Source organism: Colobus angolensis, unplaced genomic scaffold (genome assembly GCF_000951035.1).
Source record: "Colobus angolensis palliatus isolate OR3802 unplaced genomic scaffold, Cang.pa_1.0 Scaffold786, whole genome shotgun sequence".
In the NCBI taxonomy this organism is placed as follows: domain Eukaryota; kingdom Metazoa; phylum Chordata; class Mammalia; order Primates; family Cercopithecidae; genus Colobus; species Colobus angolensis.
In genome coordinates, this window is record NW_012121665.1 from 7,097 (window position 1) to 14,636 (window position 7,540).

General features: G+C 45.3%; 1 pseudogene; it reads right to left on the minus strand.

Moving 5' to 3' along the window:
- Positions 1-342: 342 nt before the first annotated feature.
- LOC105502260 lies at positions 343-1,061 on the minus strand (annotated as a pseudogene).
- Positions 1,062-7,540: the final 6,479 nt, after the last annotated feature.

Consider the following 7,540-nt stretch of genomic DNA (forward strand, 5'->3'; position numbering starts at 1 on the left):
GGAGGGTATGTGCATCTTCATCTTTAATAAATACTACCAACATTTGAAAAGCCGAACAATGTCGAGGACTGGCCAGAGTGCCATGTGCGATGGGTGTGGAATGGCAGCTCACTGTAGCAGGTGCGGGAACTCAGTTGGGGTCTTGGAGAGGCACTTAGTTATAGCAAGAATGTTTCATAAATGGTATCTGATATATTCAAGATTAGTGCGGAATAAAAACACGTTGCTTAGAAATAATTATTCCTAGATCTAAAGTCAACAAGTCTTTTTCTTCTCATGTAAAAATATATAATTTTTTTTCCAGAGGAAGGGGAACAACTTAAACCAGAAAACACCTTCATATTAATCATTCTTCTCATATACTTCAAATTTGAACTTAATGTCTTTCTCCTCCTGGACATCAGAGAGAACACCTGGGTATTCTGGCAGAAGTTTATATTTCTCCAAATCAATTTCTGGGAAAAAAAAAAAGTGTCATTTTCAAAGTCCCGCGTGATCCTTGTCACAAATAGTTTAAGATGGCCTGGGTTATTCATGGCTTCCTTATAAACAAAACTGCCACCAACTATCCAAATCATCTCTACTTTATTTGCTAATTCTGGTTGTTCAGTAAGTTTTAAGATATCATCCAGACTTCTGGCAAGAGAATGAGCTCCTTGTGGAGGTCCCTTGAGTTCTCTGCCGAGAACTAAATTAATTCTATCCTTTAAAGGTCGATTCTTCTCAGGAATGGAGAACCAGATCTTCCTACACATAACACCAGATTCTGTTTACCTTCTAGTGAAGAGTCTGTGTCATTCTCTGGAAATACCTAAATTCATTCCTGAGTGGCGACCAGGGCAGGTGCCCGTTCTTGCCAATGCCCATGTTCTGAGGCACAGCGACGATGCAGTTTAGCAAATGAACCATAACAGCAGCGGTGAGTACCTCTGAGCCCGCTCGCTACACCAGAACGCGCAGCCAAGATTGGCCGGAAGGTTTTTACTTTGAACCTGGAGGGTGAGCAATGACATCCCTCTCTCCACCTCAAAGCTCGTCCTGAGCATTCACCTCCTGGGAGCAGGAGCAGCGCGGCAGCGCCACCTGGTGGTCCATGCACTTCCTTTTGCAGATCACTCACAGCCCTGAGGTCCTCCTCTCCTTTCCATGCACCTGGGATTTCTTCACTGGACACCAGCCTGCGTCAACTTTCCTGTAAAGCAAAAGAAGCCCACAGGGCTTGCTCATGGAGTCCCTGCACAAAGTGGCCGTGGTGGCTGCGATGGACACTGCATGGGCACAGCAATTGAGTCGCCACTCACCAAGGCTGACCTGGCAGCTGTCACTGCTGAGGGCCCAGCCAACCAAAAGCAGGCCAATTGAAATTGCCCATTTGAGGAGCAGAAGGGAAAAAGTATGAAGAAAAATGAACAGAAGAGATCTGAGAGACAGAATCAAGTATATGCATTTTAGGAGTCCCCAAAAGAGAGAAGGAAGAAGAGGGGAGAAAGAGTATTTGAAGAAATCATGACCCAAAACTTCTGAAATTTTATTAAAAACATGAATCTGGGTATCCAACACACTGAAACATTTGAAGTAGCAGTAAGTCAAAGATGTCCACACTGAGAAACATTATAATGAAATTGTCAAAAGTCAAAGACAAACAGAGCATCTTGAAAACAACAAGAGAAGGGACTCATATAGTACAAGGATCCTCCATGAGATTAACGGCCAAATCTTCTTCAGCAACCATGGAGTTCAGAAGACACTGGCATGACAAACTTAAAGTTCAGAAAGAAAAAAACAACGTGTCTCAACTGACAGTTGCATATTTGTCAAAACTCTCTGTCAGAAATAATGGAGAAGTTCAGACATGCACAGGTAAATAAAAACGGATGGCATTTGTCTCTGGTAAACCTATTCTACAGTTAATGCTAAAAGGGATGCTTCACACTGGAATAAAAGGATGTTAGATAGCAACTTGAAGCGATATGAAGCAAAGAAGTACACAGCTAAAAGTAACTTCATAGGTAAATAGAAAAGTATTTTTTGGGGGGTGATAATTTGTAACTCCTCTTTTGTTTTTCTCTATTTAATTTAATAGAAAATGCCCATCAACTGATGAATGGATAAACAACATGTAATCTATTCTGCAATGGAATATTATTTGACCATAAATGGAATAATGTACTCATACATGCTACAACTTGGATGAATCTTGAAAGCATGTCAAATGAAAGAAGCCAGTCACAAAAGGCCATATATTGTATGATTCCATTTTAATAAAATATTCAGAAGAAGCAAATCTAGAGAGACAGAAACTGGGTTAATGGGTGCCAGGGGCTGGTGGCAGGGGAGAGTGGAAGGTAACTGCTTAACAGGTACAGAGTTTCCTTCTACGGTGGTGAAAATGCTCTGGAACTTGATAGTGATGATGGTTGCATAACGTTGTGCACCTACTAAATGTTACTGCATTGTACACTTAAATGGTTACAATGGCAAATTTTGTGTTGATGTGTATTTTATCACAACTGAAAAGAGGCTGGCAAATATATTCCAAGTTTGCTTGGGAATCTGCCCATCTGTCTTTTCCCCTCACGATTTCATCTCCTATTGAGAGCTCACCCTTGCTCTTCTGCAAGTAGAAAGCGTCCTTTTCAGAACACGGTCCAAGATCAGCCAGGTCCAAATCCCAAAATGACTTTCTGTCTTGGATCCAAATGCTCAGATGCAACTCTGGGGCTAACTTCAGGGGAAGTTAGGAGATTATCCAAATAAGATGATTCACTGGGAGAAAGAATGTTTGACTTTAATGTTAGGGAAGTTATGTTTGCATTTCTAAAAGCGATCCTGCTTACCAGTGAATATATGGTTTTTGTCTGTGCAGGATGGAGTTCTCCACAGAGGAATGAAAGACAGCCCTGGGAATATGATACACCTCGTGGGTAGCTGACTGACCCACACATCTGCCACCCCCAGTTGAAGGAAACAGCTAGACTCTACCCTCCGCCCATCCTTCAGTTGTATTCCACTGGACATGGACCCTCTACAAGTGTGGACATTCCTGGATCTCAGTTGCCCTTCCTGCTGTTGAGGAGTCTCCACTGGTTTGGCTTATGCGTAGGTGGGCTCTGCAGGAGGCTGAGTGTCTCCCAGTTCTCAAGGTTTACATTCAGTGAACCCAGAACAAGCCTCAAAGTTCACAGGGACTCAGATTTTCATCTATGAAATGGAAGAATCCATCTCCCTCTTTCAGGGGTACACATTTATACACGAACACATACATGACAATCAATAATCTATATATTGATGGTGTTCTTAGTGTTGCCTTTATTGCTCAGCTGAACTCTATAACCAAAAATTGGATCATGGATTGTGAAGGAAGAACTCATTTCTTTTCTCTGGTGGAGCACTCACTAGGCATTTCTGCCCTTTGGGTTCAAATGAGAAAGCAGCTTTAGCTTGAGGCAGAAAGAAGATTGTGAACATTATTATTATTATTATTATTATTAAGATAAGGTCTTGATATGTTGCCCAGGCTGGAGTGCAGTGATTATTCACAGCTGTGATCATAGTGTCCTACATCCTTGAACTTCTGGGCTCTATCAATGTTCCTGCCTCAGCCTCCTGAATAGCTGGGACTACAGGTGCATGCCACCATGTCTGGCCTCATTTCATTGTTGTTTTACTTCAAATGCTTTATTTTAAATGTTAAAATACATGTTTTCATATTGGAAAAGTGAAACCCTATTTGATCACAGAAGACTTTAAAATGCACAGACAGAAACATCACCTAGGCCTTTCTTTAAAAAATCACTGCTATTATATTGTTGAACCTTTGTAGACTGAAGTGCAAATGGTGGTCCCCGGAGCTGTCTTGTGCAGTGGTGCTCATTTTCATTTTGTTATTTTCTATATATATATATTTATATATGCTGTCATTTTACAAAGTTGCATTCATATGTTATGGGTTATCTTGGATGTTGCTTTTTGAATGTATTATTATACAAGTAGTTTTCCATGTTATAAACTTTGCACAAAGTTTATACACTTTTACAAGCTGCATCCCACTTCAGATAAGAAGATGTAACCCAACTTCTTTTGGATCCATCTGCTTTCATTTTGTCTTGTTGTAAATAATGTTTTGACAAGCATCTTTATATAGAGAGATTCTTCTATATTTAGAATTTTAGAAAATTCATAGGCTACTCAAACGATAAATATTAATACACAGACTTTTAAACATTTTTAATTATTTTCATCACATTGTCACATTGCTTCTCTAAATCATCTTACTGACACATTCCACCACACCTTTCAGGACATGCTAGGACTCAAGGCTATTTACAGATCTGGAATCACAGAGGGGTGTTGGGGGTAAATGTGGAGTGGAATCACAGGGTCTTGAGGGCAGATACCTCAAAGAAGACCAGTACTTTTTCGTTAGGGAAAACTGGATTAATTTCACCAAATGTGGTTGAATGTAGCTGGCAAATAATTTTCAGAGGACTTTAGGAGTTCAGTGTCTTTAGTTTCATCAGGATCTGCCCAGATGTCCCCATTCTGATTTTCAGGATAGCATTTATTCCCAATCAATGACTTCACTTAAATAACAGATATTCTTTGAGTCTGCGATTTGTTTTGTTTTGTAATTTAGCCACCCACAGAATGAGACTCTGTGGTTATTTTTCAGAAAGTTCAGCCCTGCAGCTACAGGAGATTAGGATTTCATTCAAAGGAAACAGAAACTTTTAGGTGACTTACGTGGCTCATGAGCTAGAAGTTTGCGGCCTTGAGGTCATCTTTTTTTCCCCCATTTTGTCCAGCACAACTGGCAAAAATCAGCCAATCACCTTATACTTGCTAGTTTAACAAAGTCTTCTAAGGTGTCAAATACATGATCACCCAGACCTTATAAGTATTTGATTAGGTCTATCCGATGGTGATATTCTGAGTATTCACACTCTCTGTACTACTGGAAATAGAGTCATTTGTGCCTTTAAGTCCAAATAGATTAGAGAAACAATTCAAGAAATCCCCCCACCAAATTCAGTGAACTCATTCTTAAAATTCTGTTCCAGTGTCCCTGTGCCCCAGCCAGCTGGGCTGGTCATGGTCTGAGGCCCGGTGGGTCAAGGACAGCTGGCTCAGCTGGGGTGCACTATGCCCTGGTGGGTCAACAGCCCACAGTGGTGCTGGGTTTATGGGCACCAAGCCCATTCGGGAGTTGCACACACTGAGTCGGGCTCCAGTGGCCCCCAGGCTTCTAAGGGACGCTCTCCTCCTGCTAGTGCCAAGCTAAGCTGTGGGGAGCAGCATGCCTGTTCACACTGCCTGACAAACTGCAGCCCCAGCCCCTGCCACAGACACCCTGGCCTGTACCCTAGTGCTTTGCATGGCTGTGGCCATTCAGGCGCTACTTCAGATCCCCTAGGACTGGGAGCAGCCTGTCTCGGGGAGACCAGCAGGATGTCTAGACAGGGGGAGACCAGCAGGATGTCTCTGGAAGGCTGCTTCATGCTGCAAGGGCAGAGTTAAGTCTTTGGTACAGAAACTGGTTGGCAAAGTTGAAAATGTTGCCCCGGGTCCTTTTGGGGATTATTTACCAGCCCCTGGTATGAGTGTTGTCTGGCAGGACCTCAGGCTCTGGGAGCCGATCCTCCCTCACTCAAGACCTGCTGCAGCCTCCCGTGGAGATCTTGAAACCAGCAGGAGCAGTTGTTTTTTGGCATCGGGGACACCGCAGGGCTGAGTTGCTCCCTGCCTGAAGGTGGTCCCATGGGGCCCACTGTCTGGGTTAAGGATGGTGCAGAGCTAGTGTCCTCAAAATGCATCCTGGTGGAGCCCCAGCGGCTGCAGGTGCTGACTGCTTCTCACGACGACACTGGGGGCCTGCAGCAGCAACGACTCACCCAGCAGGAGTGGTGCCACACAGTGTGCACATGACAGATGCTCCATCCTCAGGAGATGACAAAGACGGGGAGGACAAGGCTGAAGACACAGGTGCATAATCTCCTACTCACCTCATCTGGCACATTAGAAACCTGTCCTCGGCTCATGCACAAATCCACCTTTGGTGGCCACAGGCTCCAGCTTACTACAAAGGCTATGTGTACTCCATGTAATCAACACCCCACCTTCTTCCCACCTTCAGTCATCTCACTGTATGTGACATGATGCCAGCACTGAGGGCCTGAGCCATTGAGCAGACTGTCTCAGCTCAAATTCCAGCTCCACTACTTACTGCTGTGTGACCTTGACCAAGTCACTTAACCTCTCTGTGCTTCACAAGCTTCCATTGTAAATGTGTGTGTTCACATATGCCAAGTATCCAGAAAGATGCCTGGCACATGGCAGCACCCACCACAGAAGTGGTAGCTGCGATTATTGCCTTATTAAAACAGTGGAGATGTCACCCATCAGGGCTAGAGACAATTTGGGAAATCCTAATCTGCTTCTGGTTTCAGGTGGCGAATCCTGTAGGACCAGCAGGCACACGGCTGCCTCAGTGCAGCTGGCACAGGGCACCGCCAGCCCAGAGCAACTCAGAGCTCGGAACACTCTGGGTTCTGAAGTCCAAGCTGCTGGGGCTCAACTGTGGCGTCAGTCATAGAGTGTGGACCCCGCCCTGTGGAGTCTCCCAGGCTCAGAGTCTTCCCTCAACTCTGGAAATGCAAATCCAATACGGTCCTCACGAAGAGGTTCTGAAGGTTAAGGAAGAGACACGTGAAAAGTGCCCGGTGGACACCAGGGATGCCAGTGTGGCTGGGGGACAATGGTGAGGTAGAGTGGAGGGGCAGGTGCCCCCTCCTCAGTATGTCTCCCCCAGGCCCTATGAGGACAGGTGGAGGCTCTCTCCAGGCTCTCACCCGGCCCCGCCCCAGCATGTCTCCAGGTTCTTCTCAGCCCTGGTTACCACCAGCCCTGCAGTCAATCCCTGAGCTGGGAAGGGGCCCTTGAATCCACCCTGTCCTTCATCACAGTGTCGTCCACTCGGGCTCACATTGCCACTAGGCTGCTTGGCAGCCACTTGGCAGCCAAGGGATGGGGCCACATTTTGTACTTTCTGAAACATGGCTTCACCTTCAAGTGCGGGTGATGACAGTGCCACACAGAACCAATGTTACCGCCTATCCTCATCGAGTGTAATTTTCCAGTTTTCCAATCCTCAATGAGCAAGACAGCATGGCGTCCACCAGAGGGCATGAGGTCACCAGTCACAGGGGCAACCAACAGGCAAAGACACCAGAAAATAGACCCAGCAGGGAAGCACAGGTCTTCACTGAGGGTGGGAACCCCACAGATCTGACCGTCTTCAAGCACATTAGAGAGATGCCATGAGTAGCAGCTGAGCTAAAGAGACTTAAGAGCCTCTTCAAAAAGCGTAAAATTATGTAGCATAATACTTTAAAATCTTCTATCAACAGAAAACTAATCTGGGCGCTGTGGCTTCTGGTGAGCCACTGGGACAGACGGCATTGTCAGGAAGGCTGGCTCTGTGGTGCCCCAACCTGCCAGAGCCCAGGATGGTGGTGGCCTCCCCAGAAGCACCTGGCAACTC